The sequence below is a fragment of the Hordeum vulgare genome, chromosome 7H (genome assembly GCF_904849725.1).
Source record: "Hordeum vulgare subsp. vulgare chromosome 7H, MorexV3_pseudomolecules_assembly, whole genome shotgun sequence".
NCBI lineage: Eukaryota > Viridiplantae > Streptophyta > Magnoliopsida > Poales > Poaceae > Hordeum > Hordeum vulgare.
This window is the reverse complement of record NC_058524.1, coordinates 383,751,242-383,773,878: the sequence shown is the minus strand read 5'-3', so window position 1 is coordinate 383,773,878 and position 22,637 is coordinate 383,751,242.

Sequence of the window (22,637 nt, the reverse complement as noted above, 5' to 3'; positions counted from 1 at the left end):
GTGAAAAGGATCAGATTCGACCAGAGTGATTAACTCAGGGTCGACAGAGAATTCATAATCGTTATCGGTCACAAAGATAGGCGAAGTAGCAAACTTCGGGTCGTATTTCATCCCAGCATTCAAAGATTTTTCTTTCCACTTGCGCAGTAATTTCTCAACATCATAGCTATCCTTAAAAGCAAGAAAGTCCTCAACTATCTCTCCCTCCATAACAAAACCCTCAGGCATATCAGGCAATTCATATCTAGGAGAGCTAGTTCTAACAGGCAAAATAGCAAGTTCTACTTCAATACATCTAGCAGCAACTCTAGCAATTTGTGCATCAAGGAATGCACCAAGTGGCAAAGCAGTATCAAGCATAGCATCATCACAAGCATCATGAACAGAAGAAGTAGCATCATCAAGCACATGCAACATATCAAGATTTCTAGCAGGAGGTGGTGTCGCAAACTTACTCATAACTGAAGGTGAATCAAGTGCAGAGCTAGATGACAGTTTCGTATCTGTCCTCGTAGTTGAGGGCAAGACTTTAGTTCTTGGATCTTTCGGATTCCTCATAGTGACCACATACGTAAATCCCAAGTGAATCAGAGAATAGAGCTATGCCTCCCTGGCAACGACGCCAGAAAATAGTCTTGATAACGCACAAGTATAGGGGATAGCAACAGTTTTCGAGGGTAGAGTATTCAACCCAAATTTATTGATTTGACACAAGGGGAAGCCAAAGAATATTCTCAAGTATTAGCAGTTGAGTTGTCAATTCAACCACACCTGAAAGACTTAGTATCTGCATCAAAGTATCAGTAGCAAGGTAGTGTGATAGCAACAGTAGCAACTGTAACCAGTAGCAGCAAAGTGACAACAGTAGCAGCAAAGTAACAACAGTAGCAACAGAGTAACAGTAGCAGCAGTGACAACAGTAGCGGCAAAGTAACGTAGCAAGGACCAGTAGGAAAATACTCGTAGGCATTGGATCGGTGATGGATGATTATGCCGGATGCTATTCATCATGTAACAGTTATAACACGGAGAGATATGTAACTAGCTCCAATTCGTCAACGTAATGTAGTCATGTATTCCGTATGTAGTCATATGTGCTTAGGGAAAAGAACTTACATGACATCTATTGTCCATCCCTCCCGTGGCAGCGGGGTCCTAAAGGAAACTACAGGATATTAAGGTTCTCCTTTTAATAAAGAACCAGACCAACGCATTAGCACTTGGTGAATACATGAACTCCTCATACTATGGTCATCTCCGGTAGTGGTTCCGGCTATTGTCACTCCGGGGTTGCCGGGTCATAACACATAGTAGGTGAGTACAACTTGCAAGATAGGATCAAGAACACACATATATTGGCGACAACATAATAGGTTCAGATCAGAAAGCATGGCACTCGGGCCCTAGTAACAAGCATTAAGCATGGTAAAGTAGTAGCAACATCAATCTGAGAACATAGTGGATACTAGGGATCAATCCCCGTCAAAACTAACTCGATTACATGATAGATCTCATCCAACCCATCACCGTCCAGCAAGCCTACGATGAGATTACTCACGAACGGTGAAGAGCATCATGAAATTGGCGATGAAGGAAGGTTGGTGATGACGATGGCAACGATCTCCCCTCTCCCGAGCCCAGAACGGACTCAAGATCTGCCCTCCAAAGGAAGAACAGGAGGTGGCGGCGCCTCCGTATCGTAAAACGTGATGAACTCTTCGCCCTTGATTTTTTTCCGGACGAAAGGGACTAAATAGACCTGAGATTGGAGGCGGTGGAGCAACGTGGGCCCCACAAGGCTGCCAGGCGCGACCAGGGGGGCCCGCGCCTGGTGGGCTTTTGGGCTCCACGCTCCACTTCCTCCGTTGATTCTTGCGCCAGTATTTTTTATATATTCCACAAAAATTCTCCGTAAATTTCTAGGTCATTCCAAGAACTTTTATTTCTGCGCAAAAACAACACCATGGCAATTCTGCTAAAAACAGAGTTAGTCCGGGTTAGTTCCATTCAAATCATGCAAATTAGAGTCGAAAACAAGGGCAAAAGAGTTTGGAAAAGTAGATACGACGGAGACGTATCAACTGCCTCTCACTTTTTCTTTGACCTCCACGTCTCTCCTCGGCTCCAAAGCATCCCAAAGGAATCTCCAAAGCCCCCACGCACTACTAGAGACAGTGGGGGCATGCCAGGGTGCACGAGTATGCCGTGGCGGGCCAAAACAGTGTTCTGGATGCCCCATAGTGCACACATGAGCTAGAGGAGGATAGCCCCGGCTAGGCCTTGCCCCCACAAGCTGTCTAGCTTTGACCGCCTCGACGACCGGTGCCACCGCCTTGAGGGGCCCCTTCCCACTCCCTTTCTCATACCCTTGGTGATGCGTGCTCGCACACACCCGAAGCGGTCAGGTGGCGCTTGCCACTGCGATGCGCCACAGAGCCAGACCCACTCCTCCTCAGTCCTTCATTCAGGCGTAAACCTCACCCACGAAGACTATGAGCTCATCCCCGAGCCTCCTCTCCTCCTCTAGCCGTTGCCATGGCCTCGCTGGCACAACACCTTTTGATTGAATGCACCTCGCCTATATAAAGGCCACCCTAGCCTCTCTCCCCCCTCTGGAACCCCTCTCTCACCTTCAATCGACGACCCAATCACCCCACTCGAGCTCCCCGAGCACCAATGCTCCAGATCGACCGAGGCGTTGCCACGTCAGGGCTCCGTTGATCTTGGGACACAAGCCCGCTCCGGCCTCCATTCCACATCCATCTTGACCTCAGCAGACCCTAGCTTCACCTACACCTCTTTCCCGTTACTTTCCCTTTGCTGAGCGTCGGCACCGAACACGTCCCGACACCCTCCAGCGCGGCCTCCTCGTCACCTGTGACTCCGGCCACCTGAGACACTCCCTCGACCCTCATCCGAACGGCGGGAGTGCGAGGAGCCTATTGTTGTGATCATCTTGCCTTGCCATCGATGGAGCTCACACCGATGATCTCCTTCCCCTTCCTATCACGAGGTTGAAGACGACCCTGACAGGGCAACCACACATGTCGGCCTTAGTCTCTCTCTCTCTCCCCTCTCCCAGTCACAGGCCACACGACCCCGCGCGTCAGGTTCAAACCTGACACCACGCGCGCGTGCGGTGGCTCGCTGAATGGTTGGCCGGGCCGGCCAAGGTGTTGGCCGAGTCTAGCCCACGGACTTAGCTGTTTTCTTTTTCTATTTTCTGGCTTTTTCCAAAAATTCCATAGGCACAAATATTCTTCCAAATCTAATTATTCTTCCACCATAAATCTTGTAAAAATATGTAGAATTTAATAATATTGCTTGTGTAATTTATAGAAAAACTTTTATACATAGTTTTATTTTAAAACCTAGTTTTGAGTATCTTTAGCCCATGTTAAAAAAGATTTTAAAATTTTTTCACTCCAAAACTAGAAGAAAATATTTTTAGATGTGAAGTTAGTATTTTACAGAGTAAGGTAACATTTTAGGAGTGAGTTTTGTGTTTTTTTGTGTGATTCTTATTATTGCTATTACTATCGCGACATAGATCCCGTGGTTGATGAAGGAGTTGGACCTGAACATTTCGAAGAGCCTGAAGACTTTGCTCACCAAGGCAAGCAACCCTTTGACCATGCCTAAGAAAACCTTTACTTGCATGTCATATGATGCCTTACTTATGCATATATTCTTGTTGGATCGGAGACCCCCCTTGTTGGGTTGTCCTCAAGCACACCTCGTTGAAACCTGCATTTGGGCATGACCTTACCACCTATGAGGGTTGTGCATGTGGGATGTAGTTAGTTGCTAGTAGTTGCTACGCAAGAAGGGATCAGTATATGCATGATGATGATGAAGGGTGTGTTACAAAGGCTTTTCAAAAACCCCGTCGGGTGTCACTAATGCCCGAGGGTGATGGTTTTGAGATGGATGACCACTTGAGAAAGAAGTGGTGTACCAAGGAAGATTTTGTGTGTCTGGTTTCGGAAATGGGATTAGATTTAAGATTTGTCGACCGTCCCAACCCTACATGTGCGACCATGATATCCCTTATGGGACGGGGCTTGTTGCGTACCTTGGTCGATACTAGTAGAGAGCCTGCATTACTAGCGGCGGGAGTGACATGGTCACTCCCATGACGCGGTTGTGCCAGGTATGGCGACCATGCCGTTTTACAGTTTCAGGGTGCACCGTTGCGTGCCCTCATGGATGATATGATCTAGAGTGAGGCTCATACGATGTACATCATGAGGGATGGCACCAACGAGTGGACTCTTTGCTTAGGGTCGCCGTGGGAAAGGTATTATTCGGGTGCTTACCTCGGGTATGTTATATACCTCGAGTCATGGATGACACAGAAGTTACCCGAGTCTTGTGAGTACAACGCGCAACCTCTGCAGAGTGTAAAACTATTCGAATAGACGTGTCCATGGTCAATAACAATTGGGTGGTGCTGCTTAAACTACGTCCAGTCATTTTCGCATAAACCAAGTGTGTGTGCGTGGGGTAATATAAGAAAAAGATGGTGACATGGGGAAACATGATGCTCGAGCTAAGTCAGGTGACTTGGCATGATGGGTGGACATGGGATATCCGACCCTCAGTTGATATTGATATCGGTAACCTGTTCATCAGGTTACCGCTATACCTTGTGGTGCATGTCGCCCAAGAATTTGATCATATGGTTGCACTACAAAAAACCAGCTTTCCGCAAAAATCAGCATACCGGTATTATGTCATACTTCGTTATTGACTCGTTCCATGTCATGGGTTGCTTGCGAGTACATTCGAAGTACTCATTGGCCACGCATGGAAGAACCAGAGTTTGTCAGGGATGAACATGCGATCTAGGATGCTTCCTAGTTGGAATGCTTGTAGGTTAAGGCAAATGGCATGGTTTCACGCTATCCTTCAAGTTATCCGCATTCAGCAGTATGTTGGCATGCTGGCCTTCGAGGTCGTATTCATGTAATGACTTGGCCCTAATGGCCCTATTTGTATCAGAAGTTATGTATGGATGTAATACTCTTGTTATTCAGTATCTGTGTGTTCAGTGAGCAATGATCTCTGGGATTACTATACACATGCATTGGACGATCTTGACTTACAAGTCAGGGTCCCCACAAAGCTGGTATCGGAGCCATCCTGACTGTAGGAAGCCTTAGATAGCATGGATGCCACATGAGATGAAGCACCTCCCAAAAACTACACTTAGCCCTTACACTTAGGGTTTTATGCATCCCTCACATCTTCCACTATACCATTCAAACCCCTTTTAGTGACACCTCTCCTTAAGCCTTGTAAATGACCGTCGTACCTGAGAGGCTCATAGAGTCCGGCTTTCCCCTACTCGTGGAAGATAGCATGGAAAAGTGTCAAATATGCCAATCACCAGTTTTTCGCTACCACGAGCTCCAGGTCATTGCCATCACGAAGGAGTACCACGTTGATGTGGTCATGAAGGCAAATGACTCTCCAACTAGTTGGTTGTTTGAAGGACCACACATTGATACTCTGATATTAGCAATTGAGACAGCGGCGCGGAAGGCGCTCAACCACCTTCGCGACATCCTTCCTGACATGGCCAACGAACCGGCTACCCGTCACTTGCCTTTTGCTAAGGATGAGGTTGGCATGAGTTGGACCTTGACCCCATCCCTGGAAGAAGGAACACCGCTAAGGTTTTAGACCTACTTCAGTCTCTCCGCCGACAGGCTGGCTCACAACCTAATCAAGGAGTTAGTGAAGCTCCGCAAGGAACTTCAGCACATCTGCGAGCTACTCCGTCAAGCAAAGACGAAGATAAACAAGATAAAGAAGGATGGAGCCCTCGAGGGACAACCTTTTGTCACATACAGAGGAGGAATACCACCGCTTAAGGTCACCCCCATTCGGAGTCGTTGCATGAGTGCCAAGGAGTATCAAGACGTTTTCACCGCTCCCATGACAAAGCATCATCGGGATGGACCTCCTCGTTCCCCGACACCCTCGACGGGAAACGATGCCCGTGCATACGATGACCAGGAGAAAGACCGAGAGGAGTGTGAGTACAAGACCGAGCACTCCACTACTTGAGTCCAAGAACCCCTAGGGTAGGTCAATCTAGGAACCCCTCATGCAAGTCGAGTCCTTGTAATGGTTCAGATGAAACCATGTGTGATGTTGTTTTATTTTCTGTTTTTGTCCCGATACAAACCGCGCTTTTGCCTTAGGCAGCATGTCAACGGCTACATCACTTATCTTACTTAATGGTTATGTGCTGGCTCTTTTGGCCCTTTTGTTTGACACACTTGCACCGTCCCAACCCCCACCCCTATTTAGGCACGTTCCCCTCTTGTGTTGTTCGCTCGTCTGTTGAAGTTGTCGACTTGGCTTCTCCAAATAGGATGGTGACTGCTACTCATGCCAACTCCTTTGACAACCCCATCACTGGCAACTCTAGTCAGCAGCCAGGAGCCGGTGGGTCTGCTCAAGCTAGAGCTCACCAGGAGCAGCCACAAGGCGGCATTCCCCCGCCACCACCTCCTCTAGAGAACCTGTCCATGGCTCAGTTTCTTCAAGCTCTTCGAGAGGAGCGACAAGCCAACAATGCTGCTATCCAGCAGATGGCTCGGGTTCGGGTGAACAACCTGCAGCGGGGTTGGAACAACAATCGTCACTCCACTCTGTCCAAATTCATGAGGACTTCGCCCCCGACCTTCACCAAGAAAACCGAGCCTTTGGATGCCGATGACTGGATCCGAATCATCGAGGACCTCCTTGTACTGGTCAACAACACTGACGACCGTGAAAAGGTTCTTTATGCCTCTCACTATCTCGGAGGTACCGCCAGAGCTTTGTGGGACGGATTCAAGGTCATGCAAGGCGAGCATATTGTCACCCGGGCTGAGTTTAAGGAAGGATTCCATACTGTCCACATCCCCTCTGGGATTATGGATATCAAGAAGCGGGAGTTTCGCGCACTGAAGCAAGGGAGTGGCTCACTTAAGGAGTACCTATAGAATTTCAACCTCTTATTGAGGTATACACCTGATGATGTCAGCACTGAGGCCGCCAAGATAGAACGCTTCGTGGAAGGGCTTCAACAGTTGCTGCAATACCAACTTGTTGTGTGTTGATGTCTGCTAGAACTACGTCAGTATTTCCCCAAAGAGGAAAGGATGATGCAGTATAACGATGGTAGGTATTTCCCTCAGTGATGATACCAAGGTTATGGAACCAGTAGAAGAACCTCCTCACACCACATAAACAACACCTGCACACAAATAACAAATACTCGCAACCTGACATGTTAATGGGGTTGTCAATCCCTTTCGGGTACAGCGCCTCAAGATAGGCAAATAACATTAGGTAATAGTGGTAGATAGGATAAATAGATCACGAAACAAATAAATTGCAGCAAGGTATTTTTGTATTTTTGGTTTAATAGATCTGAAAATAAAAAGCAAAGGAAAATAGACCGCAAAGGAAATATGATGAAAAGAGACCCAGGGGCCGTAGGTTTCACTAGTGGCTTCTCTCGGCAAAAATAGCAAACGGTGGGAAAACAATTACTATTGGGAAACTGATAGAACTTAAAATAATCATGACGATATCCAGTCAATGATCATTATATAGGCAGCACGTCCAAGATTAGTAGACCGACTCCTGCCTGCATCTACTACTATTACTCCATACATCGACCGCTATCCAACATGCATCTAGTGTATTAAGTTCATGAAAAAACGGAGTAATGCAATAAGAACGATGGCATGATGTAGACAAGATCTATTTATGTAGAAATATACCTCATCTTGTTATCCTTAATAGCAACAATACATCCATGTCGTTTCCCTTTCCGTCACTAGGACCAAGCACCGTAAGATCGAACCCATCACAAAGCACCTCTTCCCATTGCAAGATAAATAGATCAAATTGGCCAAACAAAACCCAAATATCACAAAATAAATACGAGTCTATAATCAATCACGCATATAAGAGATCAAAGAAGACTCAAATAACTTTCATGGATAAAAACATAGATCTGGTCATGAACTCAAAGTTCATCAGATCCCAACAAACACACCGCAAAAAGACTTACATCATATGGATCTCCAAGAGACCATTGTATTGATAATCAAGAGAGAGAGGAAGCCATCTAGCTACTAACTACGGACCCGTAGGTCCACAAAGAACTACACACGCATCATCGGAGAGGCACCAATGGACATGATGAACCCCTCCATGATGGTGTCTAGATTGGATCAGGTGTTTCTAGACTCTGCGGCGGCTGGAATTGATTTTCGTCCCCCTTAGGGTTTCTGGAATATTGGGGTATTTATAGAGCAAAGAGGCGGTGCGGGAGGCCAATGAGGAGGGCACAACCCACTGGGGCGCGCTTGGGCCCCAGGAGCGCCCTGGTGGGTTGTTCTCCCATCGGAGCTCCCCTCTGGTGTGTTCATGGCCCACTGGATGTATTTTGGCCCCAAAAAAATTCACAAAAAGTTTCGCTGCGTTTGGACTCCGTTTGGTATTGATTTCCTGGGATGTAAAAAACATGCAGAAAACAACAACTGGTACTGGGCACTATGTCAATAGGTTAGTACCAAAAAATGATATAAAATGACTATAAAATGATTGTAAAACATCCAAGAATAATAATATAATAATATGGAACATTCAAAATTATAGATACGTTGGAGACGTATGAACATCTCCAAGGTTAATTCCTGCTCGTCCTCGAGTAGGTAAATGAGAAAAACAGAATTTTTGATGTGGAATGTTGCCTAACATGTTCATCACATTTATTTTCTTGACAGCATGGACATTTGGACTTTTATATGGTTCAATGCAATAGTCCAGTTTTGAGATGAAGACTTTAATACTCAAGCATACCAACAAGCAACCATGTGTTTCAAAATATCACCACTAAAGCAAGTTATCCCTAGCCCATTATGCTCAATCATTGATCCATTCATGAAACACACTCGAATATTAGCTACACCCAATGCTCAAATACGATCATAGTTCCCCTTAGTTGGTGCTTTATGAGAGAAGATGGAGACTCAAAGTCAAAATAAAAATTGCATAAGTAAAAGAAAGGCCCTTCGTAGAGGGAAGTATGGATTTGTAGAGGTGCGAGAGCTCAAAGCGAAAATTGAGAGATAAAAATATTTTGGGAGGCATACTTTTCCCACCAACGAAGATGACTTAGTGATCCCAACACTTTCCATGCCACATACATCAGAGGCGGTTCCCAAACAGAAAATAAAGTTTATTCCTTTTCCACCATTACTTTCACTTTCCATGGCTTGTCTCTATCCACGGGTGCCCTCCATACCAACACTTTCCAAGGAATTTATTATTTGACAACAAAAAGTAAATTCATTCTTTTCATTTTGGGACTGGGCATCCCTGATACCTTTGATGTACTCTTGTTTAATGACAAGTGAATAAACACTCATCGTGAGAATAACACATCTAGCATGGAAAATATTGGCCACCCTCACCGCCTCGCGAGCGTTTGAGCACACAAAAGAGAAATTTATTTTGAAAATTAGAGATGGCACATGCAAATTTGCTTAGAACGGCATGGAAATACCGCATATAGGTAGGTATAGTGGACTCATATGGCAAAACTAGTTTAATGGGTTTTGGATGCACAAGTAGTGATCATACTTAGTGCAAAATGAAGGCTAGCAAAAAGATTGAGAAGCGACCAACCAAGAAACGAAAAATCTCGTACCCAAGCATTAAGCATAAGTAACACTGAATAATGCACCACAAGTAGGTTATAAATTTCATTGCATAACTATTGACTTTCGTGCTTGCATAGGGAATCACAAACCTTAACATCAATATTCTTACTAAAGCACAATTACACATCAACATGACTCACATATCATATCGTCATATCTCAAAACCATTACTATGAATCAAGTTTATTTTGTCCAATGATCTTCCTAAAAGTTTTTATTATCCTCCTTGGATATCTATCACTTTGGGACTAATTTCATATGTTGCTTTTGATAAGCTCAAACAAATTTAAGTGAAGAACATGAGAATAATTTTTCTTTCTCTCAAAATAATCTAAGTGAAGCAAGAGAGAATTTCATAAAAAAATTACTGACTCCCAAATAAATCTAAGTGAAGCATGACAGCATTTCTTCAAAAATAAGAAAGCACACCGTGCTCAAAAAGATATAAGTGAAGTACTAGAGCAAATCCATGGCTCTAAAAATTTAAGTGAAGCATAGGAGCAAGCATAGCATAATTTTTGGCTCTCTCAAAAACGTGTGTCGAACAAGGATTCTAGACTTAAAACACAAAGCAAAATAAGCAAATAATCATAATATACACGGCGCTCCAAGCAAAACTCATAATATGTGATGAATAAAAATATAGTTTCAAGTAAAATACCGACGGTTGTTAGAAGAAAGATGGGATGCCACTCGGGTGCATCCCCAAGAATAGTTGCTTGCTACTTCTTGAATATTATCTTGGGGTGCCTCGGGAATCCCCAAGCTTAGAGTTTTGCTAATCCTTATTCCTTCATCCATCGTAAGATCACCCAAAACTTGAAAACTTCAATCACACAAAACTCAACAAAACCTTCGTGAGATCCGTTAGTATAAGAAAGCAAACCACTACTATAAGTACTGTTTAAAACCTATTCATATTTTATTTTTGAATTGTATATACTGTATTCCAACTTTTCTATGGCAAAAATCATCAAAGAAAACCACAGAATCATCAAAACAAGCACACAACGCGATAAAATACCCACAAATATTTCCTTTTGGAAAACTGTGGCATACCCGCGGGGCGGTTAGCCAGGTGTTAAATGTGTGCGTGGTTATGCAGTTTGTGCATGTGGCAGTGTGGTTGTGGTTGTGAGCTGAATGGCATGATGGAATGTAAGTCTATTTTATGTTTGAATAAGTTTGGTCGCAATTTTACATTAAGAAAATCTCACCCGGAGGGTTGCTACAAGGTAAAGCAATCCATTTAAAGATCACAACAACAAAACAACTGGAATTCATAACATAGGCATACGATAAATTATAGAACAAGGCATATATATCACAACAGGCAATCAAACATTGAGCTATCGAATACAATCATGGCGTCCACGAACAAGCAAAAATCTTATGGTCATGAGGAAATATTTCTGGCAACGGAATATCCTTTGTCCTCAGGGGAGAGCGGTTGGAGGACTCACAAAACGTGTATTCCCTATTCCGGCATCAAAGGTGTGCGAATGTCAATCTACGGATTCATAACAGCAAGAGTCTCGAGAAAATCCATCACTTGCTTGGTCAAACGCTCTTGAGCGATGACATACTGCACAAGCTTGATTAACACGGGGTCTCTCTTTGCATGTTTCCTTGGAAAAGACGGTGCTTCTCCGGGCGCTGCACGGATCAGGAAATTATAATACCCCCATTCACTGTCATATGGTACTGTAAATTGAAAGCACGTAATTCCTTCATAGGCAGCAACCTCTATGGCCATTTCCTCTATGGGTAGATTTCTCGCTGAAATAGACTTCCGTGGGGTCTTCGTTTGGGTTTACTGGGGGAATGTGCACAACTGCCAGATATTTCGAGGCGGTGGGAGTGATCCTCGATTTGAACAGCTCGAACTGGGATGGGTGGGGAGAACCCATGGGATTGCGGGTAAAATCCCGCAATATCTTATCAAAACTGCCCGGAGTTGCATCCGGGGTCCTCAGGTAACTCCCTTGTGGTGGCATGGTAAAATAAATGTGAAGGCAGTGCAGAAGGTGAGGGATTCTAGGGATAGTCACTGGGTGACTCCTTATGTACGGCTGGATTAGGGCACATGCTTTGGGTTGGGTTGATCGTGGTGGTCGGTTCTGCTCTAACGTGGTCAGGTCAAAGCCACAGATATAATTCACAAAATGTGACATATTACTATGGTGGTCAATGGTATTGGCTCCTGGTTGTTACGCTCAAATTTTATTATACACGCATATCCATGAGAGTTACTATTAAAAATAATGGCACACAAACAGGATGCACATTTATTTATGACAATAGAAGCTCATACTATTACATGGCATAGGTATACTAAGGTTGGGTTAGGCTTAGTCTACTTCATTGACGTATAGGTGAGCGGGTCTCGTAGATGTCGAGGCTTCTGGGACTACAGTGCCGGAGTTATTTGGGGCAGGATGTGGGGCTACAAGGCTAGGGTAGTGGTGATGCCCATTGCAGGGTGATGTGGCTACCGTTGTTGGAGAAAATCCCCAAGATGCGACGAAGCTCCTGCGGGGAGATAGGCGCATGATCTAGGTCGGCAGCAGGGGTTGACCGTTCCAAACAACACTACTGGGTTGGCGGTGTTAGGTTCTGCATCTCTCCTTCTCGGTGTCAGACGAGCCAGCTCTTCACGAGTCGTAATCGGGTCGAGGGTGTTCTGCTCGTACAATGCCTCTTGTGCTTTTAAGCAGCGCACAAGATGCAACAGAGATGGTGTGTCTCATGGTCTCCATTGGCGACTAGGGCAGCCTACCATAACCTTAACGGCTAGGGTAGTAGTAGAACTAGCGATAGTTAACCCTCGGGGACAGGTGCCGAAGTTGACTATAGCCTCTCGAGCTGCTAGCTCAATGGCCTCTGGCTCATAGGAAGTTGACCTTCCGGTCAATCGGTAAGGGCGCTCTTGGGAGATACTCCTGTCGTATATGTGTACCATGGCTCACAAGTGGTGGATTGCATCACTCGTGTGCTCTTGATACACAACATACTCCGAGGGATCTTCTAATCCAAAGGCACGACGGGTGAGGTCGGCAAGGATGGTTACGAAACCTCCCTGCTCAGCTGAAGTGGCCCCGTTGTGAACAACGGGGCCTGGCATCTTGGGAGGCTGTTGTGGCTGTGGTGTGCTGGGTTGGGTCAATCGTTCCCTTTATAGAAAAGGAAACAGAGTCTTCTCTCACACGCTTGCAACTACGACAACTCACGCATCGGTCACGGGCGTGTGACCACAAGGGTAGTCTGATAGGTTGGGCACCGAGTGCCGCAAGGTGTCGGTTATCACTATACATGATCTTCGTTAGGATAGGCTTGTAGGACACTGGTTTAGTTGGTTGGTCACTTAGGGTTTATTGACCCTTCTAAGATAGGATTAGCCACTGGTCAACGTCGCTCTCATACCAAGGTTGTCGGGGCCGATTTTTCTAAGATATGGGCCGATTTTTCTAAGATATGAAATTCATATCAACTGACCCTTGTGCATACTAGCCCCAGGAATACTGTTAGCTAGTGCACACTTCCTTGATACAAATATCCAAGGAAATACATGACGTTGGGGTACAAGACCATGATGGTCTATGGACTACAACAGAGGTCTCTAGTGGTTGATGGCGGAAATAGTTTGCGGATCTCCAATGTCTATGGGACCCCATTTCCCATAGGAACAGCTAACCTGGATAATTCCTATCTCGCACGGCTGCTATCCTCGGTGTCTAGGTTCCGGGGCTGTCGTCGGGATTCTCCCCTCTAATTAAGCAATCTGGCCAAGACAATAGCAAGGGACAAGCCAGTGAGTACCTTGAATGTACTCGCAAACATCACGAAAAGAGACATAAAATAGCACGTGATTAGTATGCACTAAACGATTATTCAATGGTATTCAGTCAGTCATAACGTCAACTCATAAATGCAAGCAAGCAGGTAATTTATTCATACTGAGAATTAAATATGCACTCAATGAATGGAAATAAAAATGGAAAATTCGGCGGTAATTGATACGTCTCGAACGTATCTATAATTTTTGCTTGTTCCATGATCTTTTTGGTGACATTGTTATATGTTTTGCTACACTTTTATATATTTTTACACGTATTTGGACTAACCTACTAACTCAGTGCACCCAGTGCCAGTTTTTGTGTGCTGATGTCTATTTTGCAGGGACTTTTACCCAATTTTCTGAAGCCCCAAAAATCCCGAGATCAATATACAAAAATCAGCGTACCGGAAGCTTTCAGATCACCGGAGATGGGCCAGAGGGGGGCCAGGGGCCGTCCAGGTGACCTCCTGGCGCGGACTACCCCCTGGCCGCGCCCACAAGACGCCTGGGTGGGTCCCACGCTCTCCGGTGCCCTCCTTCGGCCTATATTTACCTCTACGAGACGAAACCCTTCCATGATATCCAGAATCGTGAATTTCTCCACCGTTCCATCGTCGCAGCGCTTTCGAGATCGGGAGCGCTATAAGACCCCTTCCCGGCACCCTGCCGGAGAGAGGATTGACCTCCGGGAGCTTCTCCACCGCCATGCACGCTTCCCGGACGTGTTGTGAGTAGTCCTCCTTGGACCATGAGTCCATGACCAGTAGCTATGTGATGTCTTCTCTCCAATCTTGTGCTTCCATGATTAGTCCTTGTGAGCTCCCCTACATGATCAAGGCATCTTTGTAATTCTCTTGCTATTGCTATGCTTAGTTTGTTGGGATCTGATGGATTATGAGATTATGTTCAGATTGTTATGAGTTATATATTTGATTATCCTTTTATATTATGTTCCTTAGTGATTCATGCATGTTCTCCGTCGCTATTTATTGCTTTGGTCGAGTAATAGATTGTAACTCCAAGAGGGAGCGTTATGCATGATTGTGGGTTCATGCCCCTCGATGTCTAGCTTGAGTGACAGAAACATGAGACTAGGGGATATGCTATTGCCACGAGGGAGAAAACAACGGTGCTTGTGACCACGGTTGGAAGGATTGTTTACCTTACTCATAGTTCGTTAATGCAGTTGTATGTTGCTTTGAGTTTACACTTGGGGTGGGGCTCGCAACTTAATACCAGCGAGATGTTCTCGATTGATATCTCAAGGTGTATGATTAGTAAGTAGATGCTGATCAATAAACGGTCTACTTGTCTTAGCGTACTGCCCATTACTATTGAACCTCTAACTATCAAGTAGCATAATTAGCATTCGGTGCGTTTATAATTCTGTCGATTGCCCAACTGTAATTTGTATACCCAAGCATAGTTGTTTATCGTCCTTTGGGAGAGAGACCCTATACACAATTGTCCAGTACTACTATACTATACTATGCTAAGGTGCCCACATAATCATATTATTTTTAGCCATGTTAACATTTTATTAAATTTTTGGTTTTATTTTTATTTCTACACGACAGGGGTTTAAAATTTCCGGACAATGCCCACTTATGTTTCCGTGTGTGCTCCGTATTCGCTCTATATCCGTTTCCGGTAGTATCTGTTTCCACATTCATTTCCGGGGTTTCTTTATTCGTTTCCGCTTGTGTAAAAAATATGAAAACAAATATGATAGCACTCGGTTCCCTCTGTTTCAGCTCCGTTTTTATCCCTACTCATGTCATACCCCAACCATGCCTCTATGGATCATCCCCGTCACAATGGGATATCCTCTCCACGGTCATGTCAACCCGAGACAACCCGAGACATGACCTTCCTCCGGATTTCATCTGGTTAGTATCGACATGTGTGGCATGAAGAGGTGACTACTGTTAGATGCACTCCATGTTGAACAGAAATGGGTTCTTACCACAAACAAAATTCATGAAATATCACCATATAAATATGCTCACTTCATCACCATAACCGTGCAAATCAAGCACCACCAAAATTTACCACTCAACCAAATCATATCTGTGTTAAGATGCTTGCCTTGAGTACGAAGAAGGTAGGGTGCACTTCAAGACTTTGAATGTTTTAATCTTCCCTCAATCCTATTTTTGGAAATATTGGAATCAACACACAATTTCAAAACAGTACTAAAAAGTTGTTTGGAAAATTTTCAAATAAATACTAAAATAATCTAGAGGAAATTTTAAGAAGGTGGGAAAAAGAATCGACCCATTTGGAGATGTGATTAAAAAGATATAGGCACTCAAAGTTGTGGTCAAACCTGATTTTTAAATCAAACAGAAAAAAGAAAAACGCTTCGCTAAGAATATGTTTCAGAAAAGGGAAAATGTACCCAAGGCTAAAGGAGCTTTCCAAAAACGTAAGCTCACTCCCGACAATACGCAGACTCCAGAGGAAAACGTACTCCATGCGAGGTGCGAGCGGCGGAGTAGACTGGCTCACAGACAGGTGGGACCCACCTATCGGGTTTGTCCCTCACTTCACACGCGTCTACATGGAGATAAGGGAGGAGCTCCGGCGATGATTGTCGGTGTTGGTGTGCATCGTCCTCGACGCTCTACACACTGGCGAGCTCAGGGAGATGGACCGCATATCACGGAGCCGGAGAGGGGTCACAGGGAAGCTCAGAGCTGAGCAAGGCGTTGGTCAAGGCGGACGACAACGTCGGGAGGAAGAAGGACTTCATCGCTGGCGGCTCTCGAGATAAATTGGGTGTAGGGATGGGTTCTACAGCGCCTCAGGGAACTAATGGTGGCTTCAAGTAGGCGAGGGAGGCTTTGAGATGACCGGGATTGACCGGGGGACGGCGGCGACTGCCTCGATCGTCGGCGAGGGAGACGAACTCTCTCGGTTGCCTGTCTACTCTAGGGGCTTGCAAGAGGCGTCCTGATGAGCTGCACGAGCCCGGGGTCCCCCTTTTATAGCTGCGCAATGGGGGTTCCACTGTAGCCTGAAGATAAGATCGCCAACGCGGCCATCGCAGGCGGAGGGGCGACGTGGCGATGCTCGTGAGTGATGCAGGAGATCACGAACGAAGGGAGCACTGCTCCACGGGGCGAGCTGGCGAGCTGCGGGAGCTAGGAAGGCTCTTCCATGGCAGGGGCCAACACTGCTGGCGGCTAGCTGCCAAGTGCGGCTACATCGCCGACTCTCGGACGCAGGGGGCAGGGATGCTAGCAGGGGAAAGTTGCACTGGCTTGACACTGCGAAAAAGTCACGGGCATGAGGGTAGGTGGGTGCGGTGGCTCGGTTGAAGCTGACTGCGATACTCGCGCTCTGGACGCGTCCAGAGCACGCACGCCACATGCTGGCTAAAATGCCTAGGCATGCAAGAGGGTTTGGATTAATATGAAAATTAACATGCTCTCTAGGGTGGTTGGAAAAGGTCCAGTGGACATGCTGGTTTGGCATGAAAGACAAGTCCAAAATGCAATCTCATCACTATGCCAATACTGGTCAGGCACAGAAGGTGTTTGTCAAAATACCAAGACCGCATAGAGGTCTTTTCTGGCCACCGAAATTTCCAGATGAAGGTCTCCTTGGAATAATAAGAGGGTGGTAAGGTTAATTTGAGGAAAAGAGAAAGTTGCTAGTGCAAGGTTTACAAAACTTAGTTTCTGGACAAAAACTTCAGGGGTTTATTACTTGGTCTCAAATTATTTCAATGGAGCTAAACTCTTGGACTCAAGTGTTTGATAGGGTCTACTACAAGCATTAAAAATATCATGGGCTTTGTGGAAAAATAAAATTGATTTGCAGTTCAAACTGCAACCCTGGGCCAGAAAAGAAATGAGGATGTTTTGCTCAAAATTTTCAAAAGGCTAAAAAGATTTTTGTATAAAAGTGATTCATAGGCATCTCATGACTTCTCCTATTTTTTGTAGAACTTAATAAAAATATTTGATGAGGTTACAGTGCAATAGAGGTCCTTTAAAGAATAAGAAATCCTTTAATAGAATTAAGTGAGGTAAGTTTAATCTATAAAATATTTCTCACTCAACTATTAAAACGAAAGGAAGCTTTTAAGTCAAACATCCAAGTCCAACAATATTTTTCCAAAATTTCTATTGGAGGGAGAAAACTTTAGAATAGAAGGGAAAGAATGGTTCTGAAACTAACAGAAGATCCAAAAAATAAATTTTCATATTCCTCGTAAATTTAACTTTTTTAATAAAACATGGTAAATCTTCTGGGGTGTTACAGTCATGATAATAAGTATAAGTGGTTTGATCCAAATTGTCTTCAAGTCGTCTCTAAATCATGGTGTGATACAAATGGTTTGATATAAGTTCAATTCAATTTAACACCCTAAACCATGACGATCTTCAAGTGGTCTCTAAATCATAAATACATAGCTTCAAGTGGTCTCTAAATCTAGAAAATGTATATCTTAAATAATGCATAGCTAATGGGTCAAATAATCTTTACTTGTGAGTTTCTAAATATGGACATATATTCAAATGATCTCTAAATCATGAAGATCTTCAAGTGGTCTCTACTTGTAAATGAGATACGGAGACATTAACCATAGTAGATCTTAAATATGTAGAGAACCATCAAAGTTATTGCCACTTAAAACAAGAGCATGTGAAGATCCAGCCATTGTTCGATCGATGGGTCGATGGATGTTGCATGAAGTATTACATGGTTAGCATGACACTTGGACTAAGAAATTCAATAATCATCCTTGAAAATATTTTAGTTAAATAATCGAAGGACGTGGAGTAAGAGCATACATACCGAAAGCGGACATACCATTCTACATGCAATAAGCCTGCAAATTATGTTAAGAGGAGTGAAGGTTAAGTATCGGTAGTAAAAGACTACATGTGTTAGCTATTAAGGAATTTTGCTTGGCTATTAAGGAACTAACCGTAAACATCTGAAAGTTTTGAGTATTTTGTGACCACAATGCCTCGTGTGTCGTGTCATCAGCCAACCGCCTCTCCCCCGCCCTCTCGGCCGCCCTCTCCTTTGCCGCCAGTCGCATTTCCTCCATCCTCTCCGCCGCCCTCTCCTCCACCGCCATTCACCTCTCCTCCTCCCTCTCCTCTGCTGACAGTTGCCTCTCCTCTGTCCTCTCCTATGCCACTTGTCGCCTCTCCTCTATCAACTTCTCATCATGTAGGCATTACAGAATATGGCATCGCAATCACATCTTCAAATCCAACATTATGTAAGAATTACAAAAAGCATAAGTAGAAGGACTTGTATAGAATACCGCCTTAACCTAACCTCTCAAGTATGGATAGGTCTTCCATGTTCGTAACCTCTTCTTCTTCCTCTTCTTCTTCTTAGTCATCATAGTCGATGTGTACTTTCGTGTGTGCATGGATATTGCGATGGCCTCTAGGTTCATGTTCTTCTCGAAAGAATTTTCCATCATATGTGTAGGGGTTGATGTGAGGTTTATAAACCTCTTAACTTGGAGAACATGTGGCGTTGATAACCCACAAGTATAGGGGACCGCAACAGTTTTGGAGGGTAGAGTATTTAACACAAATTTGTTGGTTCGACACAAGGGGAGCCAAAGAATATTCTCGAGTATTAGAAGTTGAATTGTCAATTCAACCACACCTGAAAGACTTAGTATCTGCAGCAAATTATCAGTAGCAAAGTAGTATGATAGTAACGGCAATGGCGGTAACAGTAGTAGTAGTGACAACGGTAGCGGTAAAGTAACTTAGCAAGGACCAGTAGGAATAGCTTGTAGGCATTGGATCGGAGATGGATAATTATGTCGGATGACATTCATCATGTAACAGTTATAACATAGGGTGATATGTAACTAGCTCCAGTTCGTCAATGTAATGTAGGCATGTATTCCGTATTTAGTCATACGTGCTTATGGAAAAGAACTTGCATGACATCTTTTGTCCATCCCTCCCGTGGCAGCGGGGTCCTAATGGAAACTAAGGGATATTAAGGTCTCCTTTTAATATAGAATCGGAACAAAGCATTAGCACATAGTGAGTACATGAACTCCTCATACTATGGTCATCTCCGGTAGTGGTTCAAGCTATTGTCACTCCGGGGTTGTCGGGTCATAACACATAGTAGATGACTACAACTTGCAAGATAGGATCACGAACACACATATATTGATGAAAACATAATAGGTTCATGTCACATCCCTGAACCCTTAAGCAAGTTAGTTTGTGCTCATGTCTTCTTTGCATTGCATCTAAGAAAGTTTCAACAAGAACAAAGAAAGTGGTGAAGGAAAAACTCAAAACCCTAGCCACTTCTTTAAATAAAGGAAATCTCAAACTAGTTAAAATCAATGAACCCAAAATGGCCTCAAGAAAAGTTCAAACTTTCTGATAAATCATGAAAGTAAATGAGCAATGAAGAAAACCATTTTCTTGACACTTTAAGCATTTTAAATAAATGCAAAAAGCTACTGGTTTCAAGTTTTAAATTTGAAATCAGAAAATTTACACTTTCAAAAATATTGAAAACTTTGGGAATGGTTGGAAATATTCCAACAATTATTCTGGTGTGTTTAAAATAATTTTTACAAACTAGTTGGGAGCTGAAATAATTAGCAAGTTATTGAAATGGCCAAAACAGAAACAAATAAAAAAAATGAAAAAACCCTTACCTGACGCTCACCTGGCCCGGCCCATCTCCTTCCTGTTGTCTTCCTCCCCCGCCAGTGGGCAGCAGGAGGTGGCCGCCGCGTACTCCGGCGCGGCCACGCACCTGTGCGCCTGCCTGGCCGCCGCCTCGCGCTGGCAAGCACGGGGATAAGCTCCCCGAGCCCGTGGCTATCCATTCCCGTGCCCATTCTCCCCCTCTGGCCCGTTTCGTTCTGCCGCCATTGGAGCCCGAGCAGAGCTCGAGCTCGCCGTCGTTCTAGCCTCCCCTCTTTCCTTCTGAGCCGCGCATTAGCTCCACCGCATCTCCCTGAAGCTTCCTAGCCCCGAGCCCGACGCCGAGATGCAGTGAAACGACGAGTAGCTGTCGTCTTCTTCCTCGGGTCACCGAAGATCGTCGCTGGCGTTCTCACTCTCCAGGTCGTCCCCGAGCAAACTAGCGCCACCACTGCACTGACCGTGAGCATGCGGTCATTCCCCCTAAGATCTCCCCGTCGATCCCCTCCTCTAGGCCTAGTTCCACCGGAGCTCGACAAGATCCGCCGCTGCAGCTCGTCGCTGGTAACCCTCCGGTGATCAGCTCGTCCTTCTGAGGGCACCAGCAGCTTCAGGCCGTCGCGTAGATGCCGTAGGAGCTAAGTCCCGTGCGCAACTCCCTCTGTATCGATGACCTCGATGACGCCCGAACCTTGGCCGCCGCCAAGCTCGTCGCCGGCGTCATCTCCGGCCAGATCAGCCCCAGCTAAGTGCAGAAATGGAACTGCGGGAGAAGTGTCGTTCTTCTGGTGCTCTCCGCGCAGCGTTTGGTCCTCTGTGCGCCATTTCCGATCCCCCCCCGACGCTCTGGTGCTCGCCGGAGGCTCCCCGCCGGCGAGGACGACCTCGCCGCCGGTGGATCTCAGCTGGCCTGAGCCACTGACGGGTGGGGCCATCCTCTTGATAGTTTAGAGATAATAAAGATAAATCAGATAAATTAATAAGACACTGACATGTGGGTCCAGTGAGTTTAATTAACTAAATAAGATTAATCCTAATCTAAAATTGACTAGAGACACTGACCAGTGGGTCCCACTGGTCAGGTTTGACTTTCAACGGCCAGATGGACCTGCTGATGTCATGCTGATGCAGTAATAGTATTTTCCAGTATAAAAATAATTCCAGAAATGTTTAAAACTTCAAAAATTCATAGAAATTAATCTGTTACTCCAATAAAAATAATTATATATGAAAAAGTATCAGAAAAATTCAAGGAGTCTGAATATGCTATTTCTAATCATGTTTGAAAAAGTTACAGAACCCAAACTTGTAGATTAATGAATAAGTCAATTCTTATAAATACTTTATAAATGGAATATGGAAAGTATTTAAATATCTTCTTGTTTGACATGATCAAACATTGTTCTAATAACAAACCAGTACCTTAACATGACATCCCATGCATGTTAACATCAAGTTGATCTGAGCATCAGGTCGAATCAATTAAATCTGTATCTGAGAATACCTCATTCGAAGTGATAATTGAATTTGATTCAAATCAACTTCAAACCTAATACATGTTGACCATATTAGTTTATCACATTGCATTCTCATGCCATGCTCATGCATCATCTTGTTTGCATATGATTGTTATTGATTGTTGTCATTCCTTCGGTAGGCTCCGCACCCCCGGATTCCACCGAATATCCGTCTGACGGATATTGTCCCTCCTCTGAGCAACAAGGCAAGCAACCATTTTGATCATCCCAATAAACCCCATGTTCTTGCTCCTGCACTTACTTATTGCATTAGGATCAAATACTTCAACTGCTTTTGCCACGTTAGTTGAACCCACTTCCTTTGCATGACCTATCCTTGTCATAGTAAATAGCCGAACCTTGCAACCTAGCATACCTGGTAGTTGCTTGAGCCATGATGTGCCTTATCCTGCTATGCATGCTATGCTTAGAGTTGTGTATGGTCTGTCATCTGGGAGATGAACAGAATTGTGAGAATGTGTTCGGTAAGCAAAGGTTGTGTGTTGAACCTGATTTGGTAAAGGTACCGGTGAAAGGCTGTGTAGGAGTACATGGCGGGTTGTTTCATTGGAACCGTCGTTACGAACTGAGTTCCGTGTATGTAATCCAAGACTAGATACTACCACACGTTGGGATACTTAATTGACCCCCTCGACTTATTAATCGCTTAGTACTCGGTCCAGGAGTTGCAAGTTGTTTCTGGTGTTTATAGTCATGCTGGAGGCCGTGCATAGTGCTGACCTGAGAGGTGGGCTATGATGCGGTAGGCAGTGGCACGGTGTACCAAGTGGCACCCGGATGGTGGGCTTGGGAACCCTGCGCACATTGTTTGAGGCCGTGGCGGAAACCCCGGCCGGACTTCCGTACGGGTTACTCTCAG